The sequence below is a fragment of the Carassius auratus genome, chromosome 1, assembly GCF_003368295.1.
Source record: "Carassius auratus strain Wakin chromosome 1, ASM336829v1, whole genome shotgun sequence".
Taxonomy (NCBI): Eukaryota; Metazoa; Chordata; class Actinopteri; order Cypriniformes; family Cyprinidae; genus Carassius; species Carassius auratus.
Genome location: NC_039243.1, coordinates 6,088,548 through 6,105,407, shown reverse-complemented (window position 1 = coordinate 6,105,407; position 16,860 = coordinate 6,088,548). Strand labels below are relative to the sequence as shown.

General features: G+C 34.9%; 1 long non-coding RNA gene across 1 annotated transcript; it reads left to right on the top strand.

Moving 5' to 3' along the window:
- Window positions 1-786: 786 nt before the first annotated feature.
- LOC113094234 (uncharacterized) lies at window positions 787-12,002 on the top strand. Its single transcript, XR_003288842.1, has 3 exons — window positions 787-945; window positions 1,090-1,206; window positions 11,551-12,002. It is a non-coding gene; the product is annotated as an uncharacterized LOC113094234 (long non-coding RNA).
- Window positions 12,003-16,860: the final 4,858 nt, after the last annotated feature.

Genomic DNA, 16,860 nt, shown 5'->3' with positions numbered 1-16,860 from the left:
TAAATTTCGACCTACCCGTCGTAATTTCATGAAATACACAAAAAAGAAAAATTCCACAGTGCTGTACTAAATATATATATATATATATATATATATATATATATATATATATATATATATATATATATATATTACATTTAATTAAATTTACATTTATGCATTTAGCAGACGCTTTTATCCAAAGCGACTTACAGTGCATTCAAGCTATCAATTTTTTTTTACCTTTGATGTGCTCTTATATATATATATATATATATATATATATATATATATATATATATATATATATATATATATATATATATATATATTACCAGCTTCTGACCTTTTAAAAACATATCCACTGTATATTATGCAACGCGGAAGTAGGCTAAGATTGTTTCTTTAAAAATGCGAGACTTCCTTTTAATTTATTATTATTGAATAACTTGCCAAATTAGTGCAGTAGTGCATAAACGGTGCATATGCGATACAAAACAGTGTTCTTACGATTATAAAATGTAGCCTATACTACAAACCACTCTAACTCTGCAATATTAAGCAACATTTGAAAATGTATGACGCCTGCACATCAGCTTTACAAATGGCTTTAACAATTCTGTGGATATTAAGCAAATTATGAGCAAACGTGTCACACAATTAACTATGTTTTTAAAAGAGGTGAAAGCTGGAATTGGCGCCTAGAATTAAAACAACCAATCGCAGCTTTCATAGAAGTGTCACGTCAGCAGCACGCGTTTGCTCTTCAATGCGCACGCTCACTAGCGGGATAAGTCAATATTTTGTGTGTGTGATTTGGGCTAAATAAACACAATTTATTTGACCATTGTTGTCATTTTATACCCTATTTTTGAAAAATGTAATTTAAACTTAACAATGACAAACAATTTTGGCGATTTTGATCGTTCCTCATTCCAGTAAACAGTAAACTTCTCATCGCTTGAGGTAACGAAAAAAATGGCCGCTGAAGGGTTAACATGTTTTCAAAAGCGAACTAGGCCTATATAATCATGCTAATGTCTAATAATTGTGTCTGATGCGCAAGTTCATCCATTCATTCACTTATCATCCACACTTTTCTTCCAGCAGAACACCAATGAAAGCTCTCAAGCAGACTTCATCAGAAGGGGGAAACAACCTAGAAAAGAATAATGCATAAAGATAATAAAAAACTGGGAAGACACAAAAAGGGAGCAAAAGAAGAAGGTGAGTAGAAAATGAGGAGTGGATACGTCAGGCTGTTTGAAGTCGGGCATTGTATTAAGGCGTTATTGTGTCTGACAGCGAGCGATATAATGAAGATGAAGAAAGTAAAAGATAGGGCTGATGTTAATAATGCGTCGACCCCCCGTTGCTCCGACCTACCCTCTTCATCGCCTAATTGACCGGGCAGGGCCTCTTGAGCCCTCTGCTATTATTTATTAACAATTCAAAGATAAATAATTCACGATTTGGAAAAGAAGCTAGAGGACAGAAGCTGTTAATTGAGCACTGGAAGGGAATAGCAAGGCCTCTGTCCTGATTTAACACCATCCTGGTGTTTTTATCTCAGTTTTTTCTTTGTCTTAACTTTATATCATACTGAGTGCAGATCAGGCAGGTCGTGTCTTACTTAAGGAGTGGACACATTTAACATCGTTTGGCAAAATTTCATGGATGAAATGTCAATTCCAGCAGATTTCTCAACCAGTTCAAGTAAAAAACCTGCTTGGTTTGAAAGGTTTCTTTCACACCTGTGATTGTTCTATCTTTCTGTGGATTAAAATAATGAAGTGTTTTAAATGCAGTTATAATTGCAAAATAATTGCAAAGTTTACTATACAACAAATAGCTAGGCACATCTTAGCAACTACTCAAAACAATTTTCCCCATCTCAAAATAATTGTAAAAGTGTGTACAAAAACATCTGACAAGTGTTATTTAAGTATAATTGAATAAAAAAAATATATACTCTTTTCATTTTAGTTCAAGTTTTAGTACTTTTATTGTGTGTTCTTGTATTTATATGTACTTTTTAGTTTTTTTTTATTATGTTTGTATAGTGTTTCTTAATTTTTATTTTAGTTTTATATTGACATCCAGTTAAACCAAATGAAAATGAGACATATTTCCTCTGCATCTAGCAAAGGTTTTATTATTATTAATATTATTGTTGTTCACTGTAAAAAATAATCCATAAAATATACGGTAAAAAACCGGCAGCTGTGGTAGCCAGAAGTATACCGTAAAAATTAGGTTTAACGGTTATACCTTAAATTTACAGTTAAATACCGTAATATAACTGATATAATATTAATATACCAGCAGATGGTGATGAGAAAGTCACGTGATGAAACAAAGCCCATCACAAGCAGCTTTTAAATAATAAGATATAAAGAAGGTGCACAGTGTCATTCACACAAGCACTAAACACCATCATGGTGAGACTCATTCAACTGAAATATTCAATAAACATTAATGTAACAATATTATATGCAACCCTAAAAAATAAGAAGTTATTTCAAAGAAAAAACAATAAATTCAAATACAATTTTAAATGCAACACAGAGAATTCTGGGAACGTCAGGTTATGGTTAAAGGGAATTACCGTTAACCATTTAACAGGTTTGTACTGTTGCATTTTCAAAAAAATTCACCGTTAAAATCACAGTAATTTTTTTGTACAGTTTTGTTTTAGCTCATGTTTATTTATTTATTATTTATGAATAGCATTGTGGTGCCACTCACATTTTTTTTTTGTAGGAAATGTAGAAATCTATTTATTCTAACGTTTTATGTTCTAGTTCATGCTTTTTTTTTTTTTTTTTTTTTTTTGAGAAATTCAACAGAAAAAATGTATATTGATAACTGTCAATTGTTTGTGTTAAATTATTTATGACGTGATGTAATTTGCTCTAAATAGATATATCCGGAGGGATTAGCCCTGTTCTTAATATCGACTGAACAAGAAAAGCTTGAAAATTCTGCCACAGGATTTGGAAACCATCTTATTTTTAACAAAAGTCTCATGCTTATATATGGCTTGCTAAGTTTGATCAGCACGGTTCTCTAGGGCTTCCGATCATTAATAAACCAATCTTGATTCAAAGCAGCTAATGCTTAAAGTTTGCTTTTCACTGAAGTACAGTTTCTACTGGGATATAATAAGTCAGAGAAATATCCCTCTGAAGGTCTTCTTTAGCTTGCTTCTCATCGGGGAACGGTTCATCAGAAGTTTTCAACAAGGTCCATACAAATCTCCAGCTGCCACAGTACAACATACAGAGCCTTTAATGATCGCTGCTTTGGGGAAGACTGCAGATGGGAAGATAGTTTAACTCTGCTCCCTTTATATTTGTATTTTTGAAGGCATCACTGTAGACTTCACTTAATCTAAAAGTACATCAAAGCTTCTAATGCTGCTTGTGCTAAACATTTGTCTGGTCCTTATTACCAAAGTGTATCATATGCCCGTGGGACACTGAAGAGTCTAAAAGGAAAAACAAACATGCGCCTTTAGCTCACAAATAACTGTTTATGCTGGTACAAATGAGCATTCTGGGTAAACAAATACTCTCGAATGCTAAAATTAAAACAGTTTTGGTGCCTTGTGACTTGGTGTAAATGATCAATAACAATGGTTTATCTCAGATCAAAAGATTTTAATCAAGTGAAACGATGAACATTGTATCAATAAATAAGTGGCACAAGTTTGCAGTTTATTAATGACGCTGTGCTTTTATGAGCACAGAACTGCACTGCTTCGCGAGCGGGTCCCGGTCCGAGGTGGAAACACCTCTCCGGAGACGCTGCATTTTGCTTGCTTGATCTATCCGAGTATATTGCGATCCGTCTCTCACATGCTGCTAAAGCAGATCTCCAAACCCGCTGAGAAGCGGGTGAGTTTTGAAGCCCGGGCTGGTGAATAATAGAACAAAGAGAGAATGAGCCTTCTGAGGTTCCTCTGCTCTTCAGTGCCCCTCTGTTGAACACAGGGGGGAAAGAGATCTGCCTTATCATAATAAAATGCACTGATGGGTGGAAAACAAATGCTAAAAAGATATGTTATTGTGTTATTGTGATGTTTAGGTTCGATAACAGATGCCCACACATACACTTGTGGGGGAGGATGGGTAAAACTTCATCTGAGAAGATTTTGTTCATATTCTTTAGTAGAGAAACAGAAGCTAGGGCTGGGTGATATGTTCAGTGTATATTTGTGATGATTTTGCTGTTGGTCCTTAAAATGGCTTTAGAGTTGTTAAATTCTCTGAATCTGTTCTAAAATCGATTGATCTAAAACTCTGATTTATTGATTTGTATGTGTTTGAGAGTAACCGTTCAAACATTTAGAGTCGTTACGATTTTTTAAATGTCTCTTATATTCACTAAGGCTGCATTTATTTGATCAAAATACAGTTATATTTTGAAATATCTTTATAGTTTGAAGTAACTGTTTTCTATTTGAAAATATTTTCAAATAAAGATTTGATGCTCACGAAACATTTCCTAATTTACTAAATGTTGTGCTGCTTAATGTTTTTGTGGAAACCATGATACATTTTATCAGGATTATTTTGATGAACAGAAAGTTCAACAGAACAACATTATTTAGAAATCATCTGTAACATTATAAATGTCTTTACTGTCACTTTTGATTAATTTAATGTGTCCTTGCTGAATAAAAGTATTAATTTCTTTCCAAAAAGCCTAGTATGTATTCCAAATGTGTCTATATTATAATATCTCTATTATACTGTAAACTTTGAAGTTTTATTGTAATATGTGTATCCTAATATTATATATTTCACTGTGCATTTCATGTAGTAAAATGTGAAAACTTTTTACTGTATTTTACTTCTTTCTTTAAAAATGTGGAATTTGATTGGCAACGATGGTTGATTATAGATCTCTCTATCTATAATAGGTTTCACAAATACTTTTTCAAAATAAATATTTAAACATCTGAAATTTCTTTGAACTGTTTTAGTCCTACTGCAAAACCTTATAGACAAAATATCCTTATTCATCATTTTATCTATATATCTATCTATATGGTTACATCAGTCCTACTGCCATCTGATCACTGCGTTTGCACCAAAAGGCTGCATTAATAATGTTCCAAGATGGGACAGAGTCATGTGGTCCCGTGGGGCACCCCCTTACTTTTGAGCGTCCGAAGAAGAGCGAGTAAACTCTTTGGTCGTCACGTAGAGCGACTGAAGTTTTGGCAGCTTTGAGGCTTCTGCCCCGATGATTATACACTTCATTAGAGCTGTCAGTCACTTGGCTCCTGTGATGGAGCGGCACTACAGGGCCCCCTCAGGGCCTAATCAATGCAGCGTCCCAAGGAACGTGCCATTGAACAGATAACAGGGAGAGGTGCATGCCGGACACCCTCCCCAAATGTGCCCAGATGGCTGTCATTGATCACAGCGATCTCTTTGTGTTTTTTATAACTTAGTTAAAGCTATCGTTTACTTTTGTTCCGTACAATAACAAACATTTTACTCCAGGACCTTAAAGGGATAGTTCACCCCAAAATAAAAATGTTGTCCTTTTCTAATCCTCGTGTCTTTCCAAACCAGAAAGTGCTTGCTTTCCTTTCTTTTGGTCCCATGTTTTGGACCCCATTAACTTCCATCGTACAGCCAAAAACAGTTATTCAAAATACAATTGTTTTCCACAGAAGAAAGAAAGTCTAACAGATTTAAAATGACATGAGGGTGAATAAATAATGACTAAATTTAAATGTTTTTTGGGGGGGTTGAACTGTCCCTTTAAGAAAGGTTATAAACAAACCTTCTCAGTCCTGCTGAAATGTTAATTATGCAGTTTAGAAGTAACAAAAGCTTTGTTTTATGTTATGATTCATCGTTAGTTTAATATAATAATTTTTTTTTGTCTCACCATGTACAAAACATGATAAGCATGAAAAATAAATGGACAGATGGCTGCCGATCTCCAACCTGAGTCCCTGGAACAATGAGATATCCTCCATATTGTGTTTCGCAAATACATCAGGAACACACACACACACAAAAGGCTAAATATAACATAACAAAATAGACTTTGAAGAAAAGTTCTGCAGACAGAGTTCCTTTCAACAATATACAGATTGAGTGTTTCTCAGTACTTTGTGTTATTCAGAGCATTCCTCTAAATATTTTGAGAGAGTGAGTCGAGATGAAAAGAGCAGAAAACAATGAGGCTGCACCGTTGTTGTGGCGTCGGTGAGCCCTGGCTCGTCTTGTCTTTGTGTCTGCTCCAAAGGGTCCCAAAGACACCCTCACTAGGTCCTGCAAAGACCATACAAGTGTTCCCTAGTACTTCTCCAGGTGGACCCTAGTCAAATGTTTTAACGCAATCTCAGGTAGCATTTTTCAGATATTAAAATGTTTTAGTAAAAACACTACCATTCTAAAGTTTGGGGTTGGTAAGATTTTTAATAGAATCATTCTAATATGCTGATTTGGTGCTCAAGCAATAGATATATATATATATTTTTTTTTTATTATCAATGTTAAAAACAGTTGTGCTGCTTAATATTTTTGTGGAACCGGAAAATCTCCTTCAAATGTTTCAACCTTTGACACGATATCTATATTCATAGATACAGGTTGAAAGTAATGCATCATCCCTTGGTCCCGGCTCAGTTATCTTTGAAGCTAATGCCGCAGTAGCTTCAGAGCAGGAGGTGCATGGGGGTCTGATAAAGAGTTCACCTGTGGGACGATGTTCCATTCATATCTTATTCATACGATAGACCATATACGCATCACTGAGATTGAGCTCAGGCGATATGGTTGGCCATGGGAGGAAAGAAATTGTAGCAAAGACATTGGGGTGAGTATTTCTTTTATAATATCAACATGAATTTTGCTGTCCCGTTAGTTTAAATTTAAAGCCATAGCTCACCCCAAAATGAATATTTTTTCATGATTTACTCACCTTTGTGTTATTCCAAACCAGTATGATTTTTTTTCTGTAGAACATAGATATTTTGATCAAACTTTTATTGTATGAACAAAAATAGGAAAAAATAACACAATCAACGATGCAGATGTCATCAAATAAGAGACAAATGAGCAAACATGGTATATATGTGCAAATAAGAACATTTTCAAAAGAGCAAAATCATTATAACATGATTAATTAGTGTCTGTTTTAGATGCGACTCCACGGTCTTCCACTTGAGGGAGCTGTGCATTGAGATGGAACTGGGAACAAAGGATGGTATATCAGATCTCTCTTGGTTTTATTCTATTTCAGGTCAATTTTCCCTCAGAGGGACATTTATTATAAGGCTCTATAGATTCCTATAGTCTTTCTTTTACAAAAACAAGTTACAGTGTCAACTTCCGATGGCAAAAAGCCTAAAACAACACCGAATATGACTTCCCAAACATCACATGCTCACATCTCCAGGCCTGAATTAGGAGGTAAAGACCTTAGTGAATGTTCACTGTGTGGCCGAGATTATTCTCCCTCATAATGGAGTTAAACACTGCAGTCAGCAGATGACACAGCGCAGGGCTCAGTGTGTTGTACACAGTGGCTTTGGAGAGGCAAGTGTGAATAGAGGGACAGATTTAATGCTCCAGCTCGGGATGGATTAGCGCGCTAAACTGCAGCCTTCGTCCTGTAGTCTCAGCAAACTCTTGGGGGGCGATAAGCACGGTGAAAAAGGGTCTCACGTTCAGCCCATACGAAACAGGATTATCTCCCTTCTTCCACCAGCAACCCTTCACTCGATCTCATTCTAAATTCCACGTGCCCCTTGCCTTTCTTTTGTCCTGTAGTTTGAGGAAACATCTCCGTTTGCCGTTTTAAAAACTGCATACACGTGCCAGATAGATGGAAATATGGGCTTGGTTCATGGTCATGTGTCGGGGGGCTTGATGTGGTGAAGGTAATCCAGGTTGATCTGGTTTATTCTGTCACAGATATGCAGCTGAATGACGGTGACCACCGAGTTGGAGCCCGAAAAGGACTAGGGGCTAAAAACAGGATTATGGCGGTACATTGGCGTAAACGGACTGGGTTTATCTCTTAAATTCTCAAAAAAAAAAAAAAACTCCAGCCTGGCTTCCGCACAGCAGAACCGTCTGTGTTTATGTGGGGGAAAAAAGCACTGGAAAAGTTTCGGGCATCCAAGATTATCTTTGAGGCCAATGCAACATCATTTTACATCAGTTTGTGCTTTAAAAAGTAATTATGGTATCATTCAGGGAGGGATAATTCTTCATGGATAGTTTCCACTCGAGCAGTGAGTGACTGCTAGAGTTTGGCTAGTAATGCACTTCCACCACACTTGCTGCCTAAACCCAATTATGATGATTTTGTTAGCAAATAGTGAGCTAGACATGAAAATATGACTAATTGTCAGTTATTTTGAGAATATGAATGTCTGTCTCCGGCAAATCTGTGCACATAAACACATAAAGAACCACACATACACTGCAAAACGGTCATCTTTTTGCCTAATAATTCAGTTTAAATATCAAAAACTCTTAACACTTAGCAGCATTTCATAAGATATTACGACTCGTTTTGAGAGAATGTTTTTAATATGATATTGTGTCACGTTCAAACATTTGGGTTAGGAAATAATTCTTAATGTTTTTGAAAGAAGTCTCTTGCGCCATGTTTATTTGAGTAGAAGTGCAGTAGAAATGGTAATATTGTGAAATATTGATAACATTTTACAATAAGGTTTCATTTGTTTACTTGCGTTAGCTACAGTATATTATTTAACATGGACAATAATTATAGCATTTATTAATGTTAGTTAATATTAAGTTCAAAACGAATAACAAACAGTAAAAAAGATTAATAAATGCTGTAAAAATGTATTGTTCGTTGTTAATTCTTGTTAATTAATTGTTTATATAGCAATGGCAGACAACGAGGGGGAGCACTTCTGAGAAAAGTCTATGAAACAGGGTCAAATGTGTGTATGCAGACTTTTGCTGGAAGTGTTTTACCCATAATTATTTTAGGGTTAAAAACAATGTCTTTAAATCTAACTGATAATGTCTCGGGAGAAAATTAGCAGTACCTTTTTCATTTTTCTACTGATTTTTTTTTCTAGTGTTTGAAAATTATTTGGAAACAATAATTATTTTGCATTATGTGTGCCATTTGGAGCTGCTTATTGCACATAAATGAATCACTTGAGTACTTATATTTCACCTAAGCAATTTCTGAGAAATGAAATGTTCTTCTGTGAACACTAAATAAAACACACACTCATATTTAAAAACATTGAGCGACAAGCGTTCCTGCACAGCCATGCACTTTGCGTTCCACGGCTCTCGGCCTCCTGACAATTACTTGCGTCTTCTCCAATCTTGCCTCGAGACCTTGCGGATATCGATCTGCGCACTTACAATGACTCCGGCAAGCATAAACAAACAGTCGGAGCTACTCACGCACACTTACAAACACGGGCTCCCACATCCCTAACCACAATCCACAGGGTGGAGGACCCGAAGCACACAGAGAAAGATTCACAGACTGTGTGGATGCTCCAATGTTTATGTTTGCAGATTAGCAATGATGAAAGAATTCCTTTTCATGTCTGTACTCGAACAACCCTCACACACACACACACACACACACAGACCCCGCCCGGGCGTCTCTCACACACACACACACTCCTGACTCCCTTCATGAGGCGAGACCTCCTCGATGAACATGGATCTCCTCTCCTGCTATGGTGGACTTTCAGTTCTTTGATACGTCACCCTCATCTTTTGTGACATCTCATCATCAATGCTTATATGAGTTCATGTGAAAGGCTTCTGTTGTTTGCAAGCAGCATGACTGTGGTCTCTATTGCTCTCTTTCTCTTTCTTTAAGTTTGGCCTGATTTTTCCTTTCCCATGTCTTTTTTCTTTGTGGTGACTGGGATTATGATGTGATTTATTCATGTTGGGGTTCCCATGCCAGGAGCCTTGACTATCTCCACCACTTCCCTGCTGAAAAGACCAGCAGGGGCATATGTTGTGTTTCAGATGCTGGTGTATACTCACCAGGCTTTTCAACTAGCTTAACATGCAAAACTTCCCTGTCAACCAGCTTCATCACAAACACCATGCTCGGTCAACCATCTACAAGTTTATCAGTGAACAGTATGGCTATGACCAAGCAAACTAGCACTAATTAGTAGGTCTGCACAGAAAAACATTTTTAATAACTGTTAACTGTTAACCAAAGGTTTGAACTCAAACCAGTGTTAAGAACTGAGGTTAACCCATTCTTTTCCACAGATTTGTGTTAAAAAATATATAAATAAATAGATAAATAAATAAATGAAAAATAAGAAGGGAAAATAATAAATAAGATGCATTATTTATAGTAGTAACTTTCCTATTGTTCTAAAGCTGAATGCATTTTTTTCTTTGTGAGGAATTAATTGTGTGTGTGTCTATATATATATATATATATATATATATATATATATATATATATATATATATATATATATAATTTTTATATACTACTAAGTTTTATATTTTCAGATTCGAGTTTTAGTTATTGTTATTTGTTATTTGCTTTTCTCATTTTTATTACTTCTATTTAATTCAATTTGTATTATTTAAAATATATATATTTTTCCTTAGTTCTAGTAATTTCAATACTTCAACCTAAACTTATCTATTTCAGTAGCCAAAGCAACATTTAATTTTTGCATGTTAAATGTATATTTTATTTGATTTCATTTTTTACAAATTATTATTAAACCATTTTTTTTAAAACAATTTTAGTTAACAATAGCAATAGTTAACAATATATATATATATATCTTCTTCTGTACTAAAAAGAAAGTTGTACAGGTTTGGGATGATACGAGGGTGAGTAAATGATGACAGAATCCTTTTTTTTAAATGTAAACTATCCCTTTAAGAAACATCATCTAATATCTTTGGAACCAAATCAAAAAGAATTGGCTGTAATTTGGAATTATTTTAGATTCGATAGATGTGGCGCCAGTCGTTTGCAACGTAGGCAGCGTAACACCCAATATGCACTGGAAGAGAGTGGCGCTGCAAAACTAGAACAAGGCGTAGACATCGTGTAAATAAGAGATTTATTGAGCAGTGTAGGCCGCTTCGTTGATCATAACGGGATGGAAGTGGTTTAGTATTGCCACATTGCTCAGTTTCTGAGTGTGATTTATTAAACATTTGAATAACAATTTTGTTTTTTATGCTGCCAAGAGGACCAGCGTTGAGTTGGTCATTGTCTTGATTTACTGTTATATGAAAGAGTGATAAATTCAGAAACACAGTTCCCATGTTTAGAGCGTGAATAGAATATTACATGCAGTTTGTCAACACAAAATAAGAATTTTTATGTAATATACATATGCATTTATCGTATGAAATTCATTATCGTATTCATTATCATTTGCATTCACAATTATTATATTAATATTCATTAAATACAATTATGGGAATGAGAGTATCAAGTTAAAAAAGTGTGTTGTTTTTATAACTTTTCAGTCCTTATTCAGGGTTCTGCATTGCTCTCCATGTGATTCACTTTTCCCCTCATTCTCTCCAGGTTGGTGGATTTGGATTAGGGAATCCCGTGGTTGAAGTGGGGACATGCTCAGGCAATTTGTTTCCCATTATTTTAATGCAAGGGCGACTTCTTCCAAACAAAACAGGATTGCTGGCAGCCGAGCGGGCCTCTGGTCGGTGCCTGCGAAGTCAAGATCTGAAGACTTCTCTCTCAAACTCTGAGTCATATTTAAACGGAAGATAAGTCGCAAAAGACACTGAACATTAATCATTAAACGTTAGATCCTTAGGGCATCTATAAATCACTGAGAGCCCCTTCACCTCCCATTAAGGAGTGTGTGGATCTAGCCAAGTCATAATTTCTACATTCATCAGATGTTATTGTTTTCTTTGAATGCAGTGTAATGAGGCACTAACAAAATGATACAAGCCAAATGCAAGGATGGATACGTTTGTTCTTAGGGAAAATATTTGTGTGCATTTGTTTTGCTGAGTGAGCCTTTTTTTTAATTTGTGTAAAAAAATAAAAAAATAAATTCATATTCTGAGCAAGAGTTGGGCAATATGTCCAGTATTTTATATCATGGTAAAACTATATTAATTTATTTATATACATATTTTTGTTTATAATGATTTATAGTTATTTTTGTTGGAAATTCGGCAAAAATTGTTTATGTAAAAATGACTTATATTATATTAATAAATATGTTTGATTGTATAGCACTGTGTTGGACACTACAACTACTTCATCTCTTATTATTATTGTTTCTTTTTATTTAAGTATAACTTGTATGCAAATTAAAAGACAAGAATATTCATAATTGACCACTGAGGTAAATGCTACTCATTTGAACTTTCTATTTATCAAAGAATCCTGAAAGAAATGTCCACCAAAAATATTAAATAGCACGAATGTTTTCAACATTGATAATAATAAGAAATATTATTACTTAAGCAGCAAATCAGCATATTAGAGTGATTTCTGAAGGATCATGTGACACTGAAGACTGGAGGAATGATGCTGAAAATACTGATTTGCATCACATGAAGAAATTACACTTTAAAATGCATTAAAATCAGCTTTTATGATTTGTAATATTATTTAGAAATATTTATTTTTTATTAAATTAATGCACATAAGATACTTTTTTTAAAACATGAAAAAAATCTACTTGACTTTTAAACAATAGTGCAAGTCTGTCGTCAATGCAAAAAAAAAAAAAAAACACTTCCTATTATGTTAAAGTTTAAAAGACACAGACCAGTATATTAATATGTACTGACTACTAATCTTCTCTTTGTGTGCCAGGTTTTTCCTCATCTTGCCTAACAGTGTCATATATCAGACATTGTAGACAGACTATAATCCATTTTCTTGAGAATAATCTGTCTGTTCCTCCTTGTAGTGGGCGCCTCACCTCTTTGTCATTAGGTGAATTGAGGTTTGATTGCACAGAAAATCATCTTATCATTTGAACTCATACTTTACCTGCCAAAAGCTTTCCATGCAGGATGAGAAGCCCACCTCCCTCAGGCTTGTATTGGAGTTCTTATCTCTTTAATAGATAGACGTACTCCAGCCAGAGAAGGAGGGATGATCTCCGTACTCAAGGCCCAGAGGGTTGCGACCGTTCGGCTGTGGTCTGTGATATATGAGCTCTACCAGGTGCTGACACTCAGCCTGAAGCAGAAGTTCAGGGCCTATTTAGACGTAGCACAACTTTACCATGAATGCCGTGATTCACACTCGTGGAATGACAGCATTGGATTACTAAACCTATGTGTCCCTGTCTGCTTGTGAATACACGAAAGACATTAGAAATCTATCTATCTATCTATCTATCTATCTATCTATCTATCTATCTATCTATCTATCTATCTATCTATCTATCTATCTATCTATCTATCTATCTATCTATCTATCTATCTATCTATCTATCTATCTATCTATCTATCTATCTATCTATCTATCGGTAACACTTTAGTATAGTGTCCAATTCACACTTATAACTAGTTGCTTATTAGCATGCATGTCTATTATTAACATATTGGCTGTTTATAAGTGCTTATAAAGTACATATAATGCATGACATCCATAATCCTACCCAATACCCTAAACTTAACAACTACCTATAAATTATTAATAAGCAGCAAATAAGGAGTTAATTGAGGCAAAAATCATAGTTAATGGTTAGTTAATAGTGAGAATTGGACCATAAAATAAAGTGTGACTGCATTTTTATTCAATAAATTAGTATTAGAATGCTAAACAAAATCAATGTTATATTCATTTATTTTTATATAGAATGACAAAAGACAGCTTTGCGATTAGCATGAATATTTTGAAGCAGTTCTTGTCATTTAGTTTAGAAATATGTGACTAAGCTTCTATTCCCAATAGTAATTTCAGCACAGTTTTCTAGAAGCATATGCATGCTGAACACTCAACATATTTTTCTGAAAAAAAAATCGGAATTGCAATCTTCCACACGACAGCGTCAGTAGAAAAAACCCAGAGACCCAGAATGCTCTAAAATGGGCGAGTGAATCTGTTTTTCTTAGTGTCGTCCCTGATATCTTCCTGTGCATAAGGGCCCTCATGGACCTGCCGTTGACCCCTCTGTGTGTTCCTGTCCAGGAGCTGAACCGTGGCCTGAGTGCCCTTATCTGGTCAAACTGGGCGGCGGGGGAATCTTTGAAGCCACACTCATGTAGCGATGTAATCAGCCAGCTAGCTGTAGGGTCTCTGCCCCATCATCCACAGCAGCATCAGCCTTGCTGTAGAAGAGGCCAGAGAATCACACTCAGTGATCACAACAAGGTCACGTAGCACTCTTCTACCTCCAGTTTTGAGAAATGTTTTGCTAATCTTTTCCTGATAACCTGGTCAGCCAAACTCCAGGGATCCAATCAAGAATTTTCCAGCCTTGACGGAAAAAATAGATAAATAAATAGCATAATCTAACAAGAAATAGAATATCAAAACAACCAGCCTGAGAATTTATTTGCAGGAGTAAGAACAGATTTAGAATGATCATTTACAGTCAGACGGTCAATGCAAAATGGATCAATACAGATTTTGTATTATACTGGAATTATTACAGTATTTCTGTTCTCAAAAAAAGGTTTATTTTTTTTTTTTTTTTTTTTTTTTTTATTATTCAGCAATTCATTCACAAAAGATGCATTAAACAAATTCACAAAATATTAAGCAACAAAACAGTTTTCAACACTGATGATAATACAAAATTATAATAAAAAAAAATGATAATCATATAAAATAATACTAAAATAATAATACAAAAAGTTTGAGCAGTAAATCAGCATATTAGAAGGATTCTAAAACTCTAAAACTGTTAAAGTCTAGAGTGATGAAGCTGAAAATTCAGTTTTGCGTCACAGGAATATACTGTGTATTAATATATATTAGAATAGAAAACAATTATTTTTAAATGTAATAACAATTCACAATATTGCTGTTTTTAAATGGCTGCAAACATCACAAATGTATGGACTTCAGTTTAGAATATTTGTGAAGTTTAGAATTCTGTGACTGACCAATCAGAATGAAGTATCCCAGAGACCTGTGAAATCAAATATTTCATATAAATAACCAATGTTAAGCATATAAACAAGTCCAAAAAATGTATTACAAAACCAGACTGAATCATTTACTTTAAAAATTGTTGAATCGTTTTGGATGGCTAAATTTAGATCATTTGTAATTAATATGATTTTGATCATTGGTAAATATGGTAACAAGGAAAGCGAATGCATTTTGTGCTCTGAATTGGGCCGTGCACCATAACTTTGCAAAATGTCTTGTTCGCGGTGCCTTCTTTCTCTATTTTTTCTTTCTGTGCTCTTTGAAGTGCCTGTTTTAATTTGGAATCTAATTGAATCTGTGCTGCGATGTCTATCAGCTGTGTGATCAGAGATCCCATGGTGCAGTGCGGCGTGCCCCCACACTCCAGTGAGTAGGAGTGCAGATATCCGTCAAACAATAGCAGTGCCCACAGGGCCTTCTATATGTTCATTTCCAATGCAGATTGCACCAGCTTTGGCGCCATCAGGTTGCTTTAATATTAGCCGTATAAAAGCAGTTAACCTTTTCATTCTCCTCCACACACTCTTAAACATTCCGGAAGAGGGATTTCACAGCAATGCCACAATGCTCCCAAAGAACATATCAACGAACAGTTTTTAAAAGAATGATTTCAGTTCAGAAAACATTGGTAAGGTTCTTAATGGAACAATACCAATAAACAAAACATTTTAAGAGTGTGGTGCTACAAGAGACGGTTTTACCATTGCAGAATCACTTGAATTTTCCACTGGGAGGTTAGTTAGCCGTCTTATGCTATCAATATTAGCATCAAGCATCTCACGAGTAGCCTAACTCATTTTGGCTGAGTGTTGAGATGTTTGGGAAGATCTGAGTCGATGGCCTGTTTCTTCTGTCAGTAAATCAAAGCAGGTTTCCTCTCCTGTGAGACGTCTGCACCGAGAGCTGCGCTCCAGGGTGAACAGGTTATGAGGGAGCAATGATAAAAGTCAAGTCATAAATCAGTTCTCTTTCTCTATCAAAGGCATATTTCATTCATGTGTCTATAGCATTTAACTAGCAGTGAGGTCATAAAAAAAGATTTCCATCTGTATGGAAACTACACAGGATATGAGGCTCGTGCTCTTAGCCATATATTAATACCGTATTCTCAGACGTACTGTAGGAAGTCATGTTCAGACACAGAAGGGTGAGGAGGGGAAACCCCAGTGCTTTTTAAACCCACTTTATGCACCGGCCCTGCTCAAAAAGAGCTTACTAATTGTTTATAGCAACACATTTGCATGGAACAACTTTTGTTTTGTTTGCAGTTTTCCTGTAATGTTATTTAAATTGGCTCGCAATGCTGGGATAGAAAATCTGTAGAAACAATATCACAATTAAAGAAACTGGAACGCATTGAGTTCATAAATGTGAGATTTTGAAGAAAGACTGAAATAGTATTTTGTTGTCAAATGTAATCTAATAATCTTTGTGTTATTTTTGTGTAGAGTAGTGTTGGAAACTGAGAATCAGGCTGCATCAGTGCAGTCCAATTACAGAATGAATGACTCTTTTAGTGAATCAGAAACATACTTTGCAACCAGGCTTGTGTTATTGCTGAATGAATCATTCTTCTGTCAAATAAGTTTTTATTCAGTCATCGAATATCCTTGAAATAATCACAATTGTCAGGATAAATTTTTAAATGCACAAAATACATACGCTTATGTAAAAAAAAGTGATATATATATATATATATATATATATATATATATATATATATATATATATATATATATATAT